This window comes from Protopterus annectens, chromosome 11.part0, assembly GCF_019279795.1.
Source record: "Protopterus annectens isolate FY-2018-M chromosome 11.part0, PAN1.0, whole genome shotgun sequence".
In the NCBI taxonomy this organism is placed as follows: domain Eukaryota; kingdom Metazoa; phylum Chordata; order Ceratodontiformes; family Protopteridae; genus Protopterus; species Protopterus annectens.
Genome location: NC_056745.1, coordinates 1,123,024,354 through 1,123,038,741, shown reverse-complemented (window position 1 = coordinate 1,123,038,741; position 14,388 = coordinate 1,123,024,354). Strand labels below are relative to the sequence as shown.

Sequence of the window (14,388 nt, the reverse complement as noted above, 5' to 3'; positions counted from 1 at the left end):
CTGTTCTGATGCTGATAATGATAGCATCCAGCCTTGTATGTCAGACTTTGCATGATTTGCTTCAGAATTGTAGCTAAACAGCAAGCCCCTAGGTGTTCACTTTTGGCATGCATACATCTCCAAGTGCATCACTAATGATAGTCTTAGTCTGAGGTCTTGGATCCCTCTCCTCCATCAACCTCTTTGTTTGGTTGGAGCTTCTGCTATCTTTGTACCTCTCCCTTTGGCTTTCATCCCTTCTGCTGGTGCTGTAACCTCAGGATAGATGCCTGCCCTTCAGCCATCTGGTTGGTGATAGATTAAATGTACCCTGGGCAGTTTTCAAACAATAAATCCCTTCCGCAGACCTTTTATTTTTTTTTTTGGGGGGGGGGGGTACCATGCATAATGCACATGCTTTTATGGAGTCCTATTCCTGAGTTTTAAATGTATTTTTCCATAAAGAAGTGGAACAAAATGTACTGATCAGTAATAACAAAATTACCCATTTCAACCATAAAAGACCATTTCAAATACTGTCATAATCCACCAGTGTCTGTACCCATCATTTACAGCCATTAACCATGTACACCACAGATGTCCAGTTGTGATAAAATCCCATTTGCTTTACATAAGTACATACCAGTCCTACAAAGCGTGACTAATAATTAATTTGTTCATAACATCTGGTTCAGTCATTCTCATCCAGTGACCTCCCCCATACAGAACAATAATAGCCCCACTGTTGACACTGTGATTTCTGATTGTGGCTAAAAAGAATTGTGGCTACAGTAATGTATTTTATGTTTGCTCCACAAGAACACTTGGCAGCCACTTTTCCAGCTTATTTCACAAAATACAGACCAGCCCTGCAAAGTCAAACTGTTTAAACTGAGTAGTTCCAGCCAATTTGCTGGGGTACACCTCATCAGGTTGTGATAAACTAATACCTCTCAACCTCAAAGAGCAAGATCCAGGAAGAAAACCAAAAAAAAAAAAAAAAAAAAACTAATTAATTATGGGCAATGATGAAAACAAAATGATGGATAGATTGTGGTGGCATTTTCTCTATTTTTTGCCTTTAGTGAAAGAGGTTGTCTGTTCAAGTCAGGGCTGGGCTTTGCCAGGGATAGGGTCAGTGTTGTAGTTAAGGTCTTTACCTCACAAGCACAATGTACAGGGTTTGATTCTGGCCTCTGGTAACTAGTGGTTGGGTTTGTATTAGTCTGCAGACTGATTTACCTAGTGTTTACCTATTATAGCACTGTGTTGTAAGGTCTGATTGCATTTGCTTCCCAACTATCACTAGGGAGCAGGTCCTCTATGTGCTTTCCAATGCCAAGAATACTGCATCGCTGAACCCCTGTAATATCGCAAGATGCCACCTAAGTAGCATGAAACACACCCTGTCAGGACCACTAGAGTCACTGTTTAATTGTGGCTTCCAGACAGGCTTTGTGCCATGTGAATGTCATTCCACTACATAAGGGCGGACCTTGATAACTGCAGACCCATAAGTCTGACTAGTCTCTTATGCAAAGTCATGAAAAAGTTATGGAAATGATTAACAGTGACACAGGAAATCTTCAGACGCTAGATCCATCCCAGTTTAGTTTTGTTCAAGGCAGATCATGCCTACTCAACCTGGTGTACCTTCTTTGAGAAGGTCACCAAAGCAATGGACAAAGGCAAAATGGTGCTTACTGCCTGCCTTGACCTGGCCTTAGGGATTTGATACAGTACTCAACTCTGGCATTGTAGGCAAACTCAGAGTTGTGTATAAACCCCTGTGTCACCTGCTGGGGATAGCCATTTGGCTTTCAAGTAAGACCGAAGAAGTTAAGACTGGGGTGTCCAGCTCCACAAAGTGGCCAGTTACTAGTGGAGTGCCTCAGGGGTCCATGCTGGGTCCACTCCTTTTTGGCTTCTACTACTCCGAAATCAAAGCAAATGTCAAGGGCCTCTGGCTGACCAAGTTTGTAAATGATTGGTGCAGTTATAGAATCCCCAGGACACTAATACCCTCCAAGAATGGCTGATTCTGACAAATAACTCGTGTCAGAGCCATGGTCTAAAACTCACTACCAATAAGTGCATAATAGCATCCTTTAGCTCTTGAAACTGCCTCATTGATAACATATCCTTAAGTGTAGACCCAGCAGTCAGGGGAGTTGGGGACACATGTAGACAGTAACCTAGCCTTCGACCATTATGTGTCATGGAACTTATAAACAAAGGTGTGGCATCTAGGTCCAAGGAGGTCATCATTCCATTATATTTGGCCCTCATCAAACCTGTCATTGAATACAAAGCCCTTTTCACTATGTACCTGACCAGGCACGTGTAATAACGGAGTTGTACACAGAGAGTCCTCACAAAAAAAAAATACAGGGGCAAACCTGTCCTACATGGGTCTCATCAATGCCCCATCCCTGTACTTTGTCTCCTACAGACTGTTTAAGGGCATCACTGGAACCCACTCTGATGGACCTTCTGCATATCCATTAAACATCTAGCATCAGCATTACCCAAGAGAGCCCAGATGGCATAATGGTTAAGGTCTTCGCCTCCCATGCACAAGGTACAAGGTTTGATCCTGAGCTCTGTCCAATGCCTGCTTGGAGTTTGCATGTTCTCCCTGTGTCTCTGTGGGGTTCCTTCCACCTCCGGAAAACATGCTAAGTGTTTCCATCTCAAACTCACCAATGAATGGAGCTGTGGGCAGCAGCACAGATCTATATGGTGCCCTATAGGGGGAAGAGTTGTCTAGACCAACCACTTTGAGGCATCTACTGTGGTAATCAGTATCCTCAAGATAAGAGAACGTGGATCACAGACTGCATGCTGTGGCAGGGCTAGCCACTCGATGTAAAATATGGCTCTAGGTGATTCGGTCATGTTGACTATGTCACAAAATGGGCATGGGTAGTTACCATAAGTGAGTTGAGGACCCGGCCTACTCCAACCTGTGCCAGGGACTCATTCTAACAGTGGGAGGGGTGTATGTGCCCACCATAAAGCCCAGCATCCCTGGATCAATAAGCTATTGGCCTGCCAGTGTCTAGTTGCCCAGCCTGGGTTATCTGGAATAGCTCTGTAGAGTGAAAGCTGGACGTAAAACCATTCAATCTGCCAAACATGAACTGATTGCTACACTTTGTGAGTTCACTTGGACTTGGAGGACTTGAAAGTAGATGACATGATGATACAGAGGAGGATGGACATCCTATGTATCCAAGAGACAAGGTGGAAGGGCAGTGCAGCAAAGCCACTTGGCTTAGGATCCAGAGTCTACTAGTCAGGAGGGGGACAAGCTAGAAATGGTGTGGGAATTGTGGTGAGAGAGAGAGAGAGAGAGAGAGGCTTCAGAAGGCAGTGAGGGATATCGTCAGAATTCATCATGACAGACTCATGGCAATCAGACTCCAGTGTAACAGTAGGGCAGTATTCATAATCTCAGCGTATGCCACACAGCAGGGTTGTGATAGCAAAAAAAAAGAGTGCATTCAGACGGCAGTTGCAGGATCTACTAGATAAAGCAGGACAACATGAATTGGTGTTGATAATGGGTGACTTGAATGCACATATCTGGGCAGACAGAAGTGGATACAAGGACTGCCTGGGTCCACATGGGTGGGGCAACAGGAATAAAGGAGTTCTGTCTAGCAAATGGCTTGATAGTAGCCAACATATGGTTCAGAAAGAAGAGACTGTCTCAAGATCACATACAAGAGTGGCCAACACGCAACTCAGGTAGACTACCTTCTAGTAAGGAAAAGGGACTGGGGAAGAATCGATGATTGCAAAATCATCCCCGTTGAAGCAGTCAGCCAACAGCATAAACCACTGGTTGCCACAATCTGCTGCAAGCAGTGGTCAACAGAGACCAGGCTGAAGACCTGGAAGTTGACTGGAGAGAAAATACAACAGTTCAAGGAATTACTCTGGGTTTTAGCACCCCAAGAAGAGGAGGAAATAGGTGGAGTTGAAGAATGGCAGTGCCTCAAAACAGCATGTGTGAGGACTACAGAACAGATAGGTGGCCGAGTCAGGTATAGGTTCATAGGTTCATAGGTTCATACTAGGCTATCTGCCCGAGGGCATTTACAAGCCTAGCCCATCGTTTTGTGGCTTACTCCACCCCTTTAGTATGGGGAACTATACCCATTATTTTGCTGTGCCTCTGTCGAGCAGTGACACTGAGGTAATCCCTGGGGTATATCTGCGATCTCCCATCCATTGGTCAAGATTTCTCTTGAACAAGGCCAGCGAGGTGCTCTGCCTCACATGTACCGGGATTTTGTTCCACAGCATAGGGAGTCTTTGGGTGATGAATCTATCCCTCCAGCACGTCCTATTAATAGCCGTGTCAAGGTTTAAGTCTCCGCCCTTGTGGCTCTGATGGATCTAGATTTTTTGAGGTGAAGCATATTCATCAAATCTGGGTTTGACATGGCCTTGTATGTTAGGCAAAGGTCACCTCTGAGCAAGCGTGGCGACTAAATAGAGCTGGAGTTCTTTCAGTCGGGCAGCATAGGACAGATTTTGAGACCCTTTATCCTTTTGGTCAGGAACTTTTGTGGGCTCTCCAGCTGCTGCAAGTGTCGGGTCAGATACTAATGGGGCATTGTACTCAATCATTGGTCTGATGAGTGATGAGTAAAGGGAGACTATGACCTCCCTTGATCTAGATGAGAATCCCTTCATGATAAGGTGGGCAATGTAGAAGGTCTTCCTAACTACTTTAGCTACATGGGTGTCGAATGACAGACTACTATCAACCTGGGTCCCCAGGTCCCTGATAACTTCTTCTGTGCTCAGTGGATTGCCACCTATTTGGTAGCTAGGGGTAACCTTGTTTTTCCCGAAGGGTATGACTATGCATTTTTGGCATTTAACTTTAGGCCGTGGCTCTGGCACCAGTTATCCGTTTCTGTGAGACCCTTCTGAAGGATATCTGTGTCAGATGTGTTTTCTACTATGGCCCAGTTTGCAGTCATCTGCAAACTTTGTCAGCCATAACCCTCCTGTGTTTGCTTGTACTTGAAAAGTAGATGCCAAACAAGAGTGGGCCCAGGACTGAGCCCTGTGGGACACCACTTGTGACAGGCTTTGAGTCTGACATGGCGCCAGCAACTCTGACCCTGTGGGTTCTGTCACTCAGCCAGTTTGCAACCCATCTTGTGATGTATAGGTTGACATTTAAGCTGATGAGTTTTTCAATGATACCCGAGTGGGGTATTGTATCGAAGGCCTTAGCCAGATCGAGGTAGGCTGTATGGACTGCCTTTCCCTCATCAATGGCTTTGGTGACTGTTTCGAAAAGTCAACCAAGTTTAAAAGGCATGATCTGCCTTTGACAAAGCCAAACTGGGTTGGATCCAAAGTCTGCAAATTCCCTATGTCTTTATTTATGAGGTCCATTATGATCCTCTCCATGGCTTTGCAGATAAGGCTTGTCAAGCTAATGGGCCGGTAATTTCCAGGGTCGGTGGAGGCACCGCCTTTGTGAAGTGGTACCACAGTTGCAGTGCGCCACTCCTGCACGTATCCAGAGGTAAGACTATGATTAAACAGCTGTCCTAGCTGTGGGTTTAATTCCTCATTAAGTTCATGGAGCACACAGCCGGGGACACCATCAGGTCCCATGGATGCTGTGCTTTTTGCTTTGGAGCGAGCAGTTCTCACTTGGGCGCTGTAGCTCTTTGGGGGGCTGCAATCGCTTTGGTATAGATATCTCTCCTTTGGGGAGGGGAGAAGTTTGCACTGAACCTGTCAGCCAGTATGTTGGCAATGTCTGTAGGATCAGTAATATTCACATCATTTTGAACTAGCTCTGAGCATATCTGGGAGTTTCCTCCCAGGATTCTAACATAGCTAAAGAAGGCCTTATGATTGTCTTTTGAGTCTTTAGCTATTTTTCTCTCAAATTTGCTTTGGATGATTTTATGAGAGCTCTTAGTTTTTACTTATAGTGATCAAGGGTGTCTTACCTTTTAAGGATTTTGCTCTATCTTGTAGTAGCTTCCTCCTTTTGTTGTAGAGTTTGTTTATGGCTGGGGTCCACCAGACTGGACGCTTGCCTTTGGTACTAAGAGTCTTTGTTTTGCTTGGGATTGCCTTATCCATGCAGTCCTGCAGGTGCTGGTAGAAGGCATTTGTAAGTGATTCAGCGGCTTGAGTACTGTTTTCCGCCGGCTCGGGGGCCTTAAAGGAGACCACACTAGTCTTTAGAAGTGTGAAGTCGGCTTTTGAGAAGTTCTTTACTGTGGTCTTTTTTATTTCAGGTGGGGGTGGGATGAGGACCTCCAGCGAGATTAGTTTGTGGTCTGATCTCACCAGTGAGGGGTACACCTCCGGTGTTGAACATTGTGCTCCCATGTTCGTGATGATGAGATCAAGTATGTTATCTCCTCTTGTGGGGATGGTGACATGGCATTTGAGTTTATGAATTCCAGGAACTTTTGGGCTAGGGTGTTTGGGCTTGAGTAGTGATCCCAGTCTATATTAGGGTAATTGAAGTCACCTAGTATGATGGTGTTTGGTGATACATTTATCCCCTCTAGTGTTTTCAGGAAGGCCATGTGAGGTTCCTGAGTTTGTGAGGGTGGCCTGTAACATGCTACAATTTGCAGAGCAGTCTTGCCTATGGTTAATTGCACCTGGATGGTCTCCGATGCATCGTGCGTTGCCACCAGTCTTGAGGTGTGGGTGTCCTTGATGAATATGGATACCCCCCCTCCTTTCTTGGTATTGTCTGGATTTTGGGGCCGGAACGCATGATATGAGGTAAAACCTGATAGCGCTGGGGTGCTCTCAGGAGCCTTGAACCAGGTTTCTGTCACAGCACAGACATCGATGTTCTCCATACTGAGAAGGGCCTCGAGTGCGTGCATTTTGAGATTTAGACTTCTGGCATTGAGCAGCATTACCCTTAGTTTTTTCCTTTTTTGTGTTCTAGGGTGGTAGGTTTAGAATTTGAGCCTTGCCTAAAAAAGGCACTATAGGGGTGGCAAGAGCCTTTGCCAATATCCGGAATCCCAGGGGTGACAGGTGTAAGCCGTCCCTTGCGAAACAGCGTGGCTTGTCCAGCATGTCATCCCAGGCAGACAGACACTGGATCCCCTTTGAATGACACCAGTGTTTAAGCCAATTGTTAAAGCTGATCATCTTATCTCCGTATTGTGGCATCATTCTTGGTGAAGGTAGGATACTGCTCAAGGTCAGGGTCATACCTGCCTGGGCTACATAATCAGAGAGCTCCTCAATGTCTCTTTTCATGTAGTCCAAGGAGGTACGTCTCAGGTCGTTTACACCAGCGTGGACAATGACTGAGTCATATTTGTACCTACTGTTGAGAGACCTGAGTGCTTGCGTTATGTGGCGGATTCTAGCGCCCGACAGGCAGCTTACTGTGACCTTCTCCTTACTCAGTCTGGTGAGCGGGACGTCAGTGTGTCTGACTATGGAGTCACCAATGACTAGTGTGTCTGGCATTGTGTTTGGCCTTAAGGGCTGTGACTGTTTGACACTCTGACTGTGAGGTCTATGTGTTGCAGGTGTTGTGTTCTGAGGTGGTGGTTGTTTGGGTGTCTGCTTTGGTGGCCTCTGCTGTTTTGGTAGATTTTTGATCAGAGCCTCAGTATGTCTTTGTGTGTTTATGTGTATGATTTGAGGTTGTAATGGTACTATGTGAGACTGGGTCTATAGTGTGTGTGGTAACCTTCTCCTCCTGACTGGTCTTGCCAGTCCTATGTTGAGAGAGCTCAGCCTTCAGTTTGGCCGTATAGTTGCATCTCGCATGTATTTGTGTTTTGTGGGAGGAGGAGAGGGTTGTCTGTGTACATGAGGCAATTGTAACATTGCCTCAATATTCCCAGGTTCACCAGCTGAGCAGGAGAGGACACTAGCAACTGATCCCTCGACATGCTAGAAGGAATAGACAAAAAAACTTTTAAAAAGATTCCGGGGGACGTGGGTGACCGAGAAATGGGGGGTTGCCTTTTTGGGGTACTATCTATGACAAGAGTGCCGTATCAAGGTAAAAGTACTGTAGGAGCAAGTGCTACGTTTAACAGATAGAGAATAGTCTACTTGGAGTCAAGTAGAGATGATCTTTTTAATTATAGGATACGCTGATTAGATCAGTAGTATAGTTCGAGGAAGGTAGTTTTAAGGGAAAATTTGAAGAGTGGACTTTAGGTAGCCCGAATAGTTTAAACCTGCTTAACCGGCGCTGCCCTAGTGTGCAACAGTGGCAACTCCGCGCTAAATCGGGCTAAATCGCGCTAATGTGCGCTAAAGTGTGCTTTATAGCAGGGGGCTGGAAAAGACAGGAAATGACCCAAAATGGCCAATAAACTACAAGTTACTGCCTTAAACCACTCCTCTGAGGACAAATGAAGGAGTTATGGAAATGACCCCTAGTGGCCAATAAAACTACAGTTTCAAGTCAGTAACCACCTCCACGGGGGGCAGGGAAGCCGCTCAATGTTAGTCACTGCCACTGATGAACACAGAGACCCTCCCTCAGCCCAAGCAAAAATGGCCTCACAGAAACTTTCAAACAGTTCAGGAACAGCAAGCCTGTAACTGAACTTTTTTAACTCTCAGAAAAGTGGGAAAAAAGCAAGATTTTTTTTGTTTTTTACAGAGATAGCAGAGGTTCACAAGTAATATCAAGTTATAACAGTGCAGTAAATGACCCCACACAAGAGTGCTAGGTCAAGGACAGAAAATATGCAAGTTTTAAGAAAAAAACGATTTAAAATTAAGTCCTCAGTCGGCCTGATTAACAAAGTCTTGGGTCCTGCGTTGGTTGCTGTCCTGTCTTCCATGACATCAGGTCGTCAGGGGTATAAAACATGCAGCCGATATCATTACCTCAGTCTTTCTTGCTGTGCGGTGCCCGAAGCAGAAGCAGTTCGCAAGTGCTGGTCAGCCGACTCCTGAAATTTTCGTTTTCGAGTTTCAGAACTGAAGTCTTCAACGTAAAGCTAAGTACCCTGTTGGGGAAACTTTTTCTTGCTCTTTACCGATGTCAGTAAAAGTTAATAATTGCATTACTCATGGAAAGCAAATACCTCATAAAGATTTTTGTCTGTACTGTATTCCTTACCTAGGCCCTGACCACGAAGTACCTTGTTGTCGGTTTTGTGCTTTATTTAATCAGTGCACTATCCGTGGTCGGTACATTTTTGCCTCTAAATATTTTGGTTCTCTGTTTAATTATCCAGAAATGACGTCTGTTAGCCATCCGACTAACGGAATTTCGAAAAAATGCAAAGATAAAGACAGAGGCCGTTGAGGTCCAAAACTGCCAACGGCGCTTCTCCTAAGCCAGTCGCCAGTTCTCAGTGAGGCACTTTCGCAGCCCCTGATACCCACTACTTCTGACTCACAGGCCTCTACTGAGACCCATTCGGAGTCCGGTATGCCGCGAGGTACTTCAACTATAGAACCCGCGGATGTCTCTACCTTGGATGGGTCTGGAGCTGGTGTGCAGGCACTGGCTTCTGAGGGTGTATTCAGGCCTCTACAGACTTGCATATCAAACCAACTCCACCTTCAATACTAAGGCCTAAATCTCGATCTATGTCGAAAAAAACGACGCCCAGGCCGCATGTTCAGGCCCCTATGCCTAAAAAAACAAATGATCAAAATGGCTGAAGATATAATTACACTAATCAGGGGTAGTCAACCCCCCCCCCCCCTTCTAAGAGGCCTAGGCCTGAGCTTGACTATGAATCTTCTGATCAGGACTCTATTTCTTCTGACTCTTCTAATGACCAGGATTTGTCCATACCTATTTATGAGGATTCTGATGCAGAGGATTCCCGTTCCCTCTGCTCCCCCCCCCCCCCCCCCCGAGGATTTCACTTTTGGTGAAACTTTACATACCTTAAGGGAGCATATCCACTGGGAAAGTCAGAAATTCTCTGATTCATAAAGAGGCTTAGGGATTTTCTTTTTTTACCTCAGCATAGGCCTTTGGCTATACCTTCTGTACTAAACATTGTTGATGATGGATTTTCAGAATCCAGTATGGCCCCTGATTCCCTGCCTCCAGCTCCTTGCAAACCTGACGGATACTGCAGGGTTCCTGAGTCCCACAAGCTCCTTTTCAAAAATCCTGCTGCAAATCCTGAAACCATTTCTCAAGGGCCTAAGGGCATTAAGGCTTCTACTGCTAAAAATCCTACCCCTTCTGATAGAGACTCCAGGGCGCTGGATAGATGAGGTAAAAAGGTTTATACTTCTTCAACCCTGGCTATTAGGGCTTTAAACTGCCAATTTCCTATGTTAAAATATCAGTAGCATATTACTGGACTGCCTAAACAGAAAATTATGTTGATTTTTGACTGTGTGGAAAATAAAGATTTACATGATTTATTGCATTCTGCTGAACAAGTTGGAAAACATACTTTGCAATGTGGTTTTGATTCTTTAGAGGCCTCTTGCAGGACTGCTGTTACTGGATCTATGCTTAGAAGGCATGCTTGGCTTAAGGAGCAATCTCTGCCTGATCATGTTAAAGCAAAATTGTTGGATGCTCCTTTAAATCAGGACCGCCTGTTTGGCAATAAGGCTGAAGAAGTTTTAAAAAAGATGGAAGATAAAGCTAAGTCTATGCAAACTGTAAAATATTTCTTACAAGTGCAACCTCCAAGATTTAGTAGGCAGTGGCCTACTAAGAATTGGTCCTTTCCAGCTCCTTCCATATCCTCTCAAGCCAATTCCAGACACACCAAAAGCACCAGGTTTCAGTCCCAGGGGACTCTCAGACCTAAGCAGTGGGGGGCCTCCACTTCCAAATCTGGAAATAACAAGATATAATAAAGATAAGCAGAGTGCTGCCCCCCTGACATCTCAGATGCTCAGGTAAGAGCTGCCCTCTCCAAAGCAAAAAACACAGCATCAATGGGACCTGATGGTGTCCCGGGCTGCGTCCTACATGAACTCCAAGAAGAGCTAAACCCAAACATAAAACTACTGTTCAATCTCAGCCTTACTACAGGATATGTGCCCAAAGAGTGGCGTACAGCAACAGTGGTCCCTCTCCATAAAGGTGGTGCCTCAACGGATCCTGGAAACTATCGCCCCATAAGCCTGACTAGCTTGGTCTGCAAAGCTATGGAAAGGATCATCATGGACCTCATAAATAAAGATATTGGGGACCTACAAACACTGGATCCTACCCAGTTCGACTTTAAGGGCAGATCCTGCCTCTTAAACCTGGTTGATTTCTTTGAAACAGTCACCAAGGCCATTGACGAGGGGAAGGTGGTCCACACAGCCTACCTGGACCTCGCAAAAGCCTTCGATACAATACCCCACTCGGGCATTATAAATAAGCTCACCAGCTTAAATATAAACCCCTATGTCACTAGATGGATTGCAAACTGGCTCAAGGACAGAACCCACATGGTTAGAATTGCTGGAGCCATGTCAGACTCCAAACCAGTTACAAGTGGTGTCCCACAAGGCTCAGTCCTGGGACCTCTCTTGTTCGGTATATATTTCTCGGAGGTACAGGCCAACACGGAAGGACTGTGGCTGACCAAGTTCGCATATGACTGCAGCCGACACAAGCATCCTCCAAAAGGGCCTCATAGAAACAGACAACTGGTGCCAGAGCCATGGCCTCAAGCTAAATGCCAAAAAGTGTATAGTCGTCCCCTTTGGCAAAAACAAAGTGCCCACAAATTACCACATAGGTGGTAATCCATTAAGTACAGAAGAAGTAATTAGGGACCTGGGGACCCAAGTTGATAGCAATCTCTCATTTGACAACCACGTGGCCAAAGTGGTTAGAAAAACATTTTATATAGCCCACCTAATCATGAAGGGATTCACATCTAGATCAGGGGAGGTCATCGTGCCTCTTTACTCATCCCTCATCAGGCCCATAATTGAGTACAATGCCGCTTTTGGGATGTACCTTACCAAACACCTGCAGCAACTGGAAAGACCCCAAAAGTACCTCACCAAGAGGATCAAAGGGCTCAAACAGATGCCATATGCTGCCCGGTTAAAGAAACTCCATCTCTACTCAGTGGCATACCGCCTGTTCAGAGGCGATCTGTGCCTGATGTATAAAGCCACGTCCAACCCGGAATTAATGGACATGCTGCACCTCAGAAAATCCAAATCCCATCGAGCTACGCTCGAGAGACTTGAACCTCAGCACTGAAATAAATAGGACATGCTGGAGGGGCAGATTCATAACCCAGAGGCTCCCTTCACTCTGGAATAAAATCCCAGTCCAGGTTAGGCAGAGTCCCTCATTGACTCTCTTCAAGAGGAATCTTGATGAGTGGATGGGAGATCGTAGGTTTACCCCGGGTATCACTTCTGTGTCACTGTTAGACAGAGGCACAGTATACTAACCTCGAAAAAGGGCATAGCAAAATAAATTTAAAATGGGTGGCGAAAGCCAAACACATTCTGGCTTGGCTTATAAATGCCCTAGGGCAGATAGCCTAGTATGAACCTATGAACCTATGAACCTATAAGATAACCCCCTATGGTAAATAGTCTCAATGACTTTCCTTTAAAATTACCAAGCACTTACCTTTTAGCCACCCCTTTGGGGGGAAAGATTGCTTTTCATGCAAAAAAACTGGGAACTCATAACCCAGGACAAATGGGTTTTAAACATAGTGTCCCAGGGATACAGATTTCATTTCCACATGTTGCCAACACCAAACAGGTGGCCAGACCTGTTGGCTGTTGGTGAAGCACCCACCAAGAGGAGAAAATGCTGAGAGAAGAAAGGAGCCACTTTTGAGATTTTAAGTATTTTGCTTCAGATTATTTGTTAAGTTTTTCTACATTGCCTCCTACTTTTGAGCATTTTCTGGCTTGTTAAACTTGATTTCTGTGTTGGTAACTGTATTTAGAACACAACCTGGAGCTGATTACTGAATTTCCTGCCTGCACTTATTTTTAAAATCGTTTTTTTCTTAAAACTTGCATTTTATCTGTCTCTGGCCTAGCACTCAAGTGTGGGGGTCATTTACTGCACTGTTCTAACTTGTTGATACTTGTGAACCTCTGCTTTCCTTAAAAACAAAAAAATCTTGCTTTTTTCCCCACTTTTCTGAGATTTAAAAAAGTTCAGTTACAGATTTGCTGTTCTGAACTGTTTGTAAGTTTCTTGGAGGCCATTGTTTGCTTGGGCTAAAGGGAAGTCTCTGTGTTCATCAGTGGCAGTGATAAACATTGAGCAGCCTGCCTGCCCTTGTGGGAGTGGTTACTGCCTTGAAACTGTAGTTTTATTGGCCATTTTGGGTCAATTCCTAACTCCTTGATCTCCCTCTCTTAAAACCCTGTTTTGCGCGTTTTTGTGCATAGCGCAACATCAGGCAGCGCCGCCTAATTGGGTTTAAACTATTCCTGGCTCCACAAAGTCTGCTCTTCACTTTTTCCCTTAGAACTGCTCTATCTCTCAAATTAAACACCATATTCTCATTCTAAGGCCCCTCACTGGTCCAAATAAGTAATTTTACAAGTTAGCACTAATAAACCATAAGCACTACTTACTCTTATACTCTGTACGATTACCTTGTCCCCTATTGGTCCGTTTTAATTAAGTTCCCTATATTACTCTAGCATGTCCAAAGGTCAGTCAATGGTTTCCTCTCCAGTCCAGCTGGTGAATCTGGGAATTTTGAGGCAATGTTACAACTGTCTCATGTACACGGACAACCTTCTCCTCCTCCAAACAGGTTCAAATATATGTGAGAGATGCAACCATATAGCCAAACTGGAGGCTGAGCTCTTTCATCTCAAAACTGGTGTAACCAGTCAGGAGGAGAAGGTAACTTCACACAACGCAATTCCAGTATCACATAGTCCCACCACAACAGCGAACCAAACACATAAAAACACAAAAACATACTCGGAGGCTCTAAATAAAAATCTACCCAAGCAACAGAGACCTCCAAAGCAGACATCCAAGCAAACGCTACCCCAAAACAAAACTCGTACAACACATAGCACACAAAGTCATTGTGCCAAGCAGTCACAGCCCTTAAGGCTGAATAACACACCTGATACTCTTGTAATAGATGACTCTATTGTCAGACACACTGACATCCCGCTCACCAGGCTGAATAAAGAGAAAGTCACAGTGAGCTGCCTGTCGGGCGCTAGGATCCGCCACATAATGCAAGCACTCAGGTCACCCCAAAGCAAATACAAATATGACTCAGTCATTGTACATGCTGGCGTGAATGACCTGAGACGTACCTCCCTCGACTAGATGAAAAGAGACATAGAGGAGCTCTCTGATCATGTAGCCCAGGCCGGTATGACCCTGACCTTGAGCAACATCTTACCTTCACCTAGAATGATGCCACAGTATAAAGACAAAATGATCGATTTTAACAATTGGCTAAAATTTTG

General features: G+C 45.0%; 1 protein-coding gene across 1 annotated transcript in view; it reads left to right on the top strand.

The window, feature by feature from the left end:
• The window catches only part of KDM7A (lysine demethylase 7A), a 1,445,788-nt gene that overhangs the window by 568,541 nt on the left and 862,859 nt on the right, over positions 1–14,388 (top strand). The window lies entirely within an intron of this gene.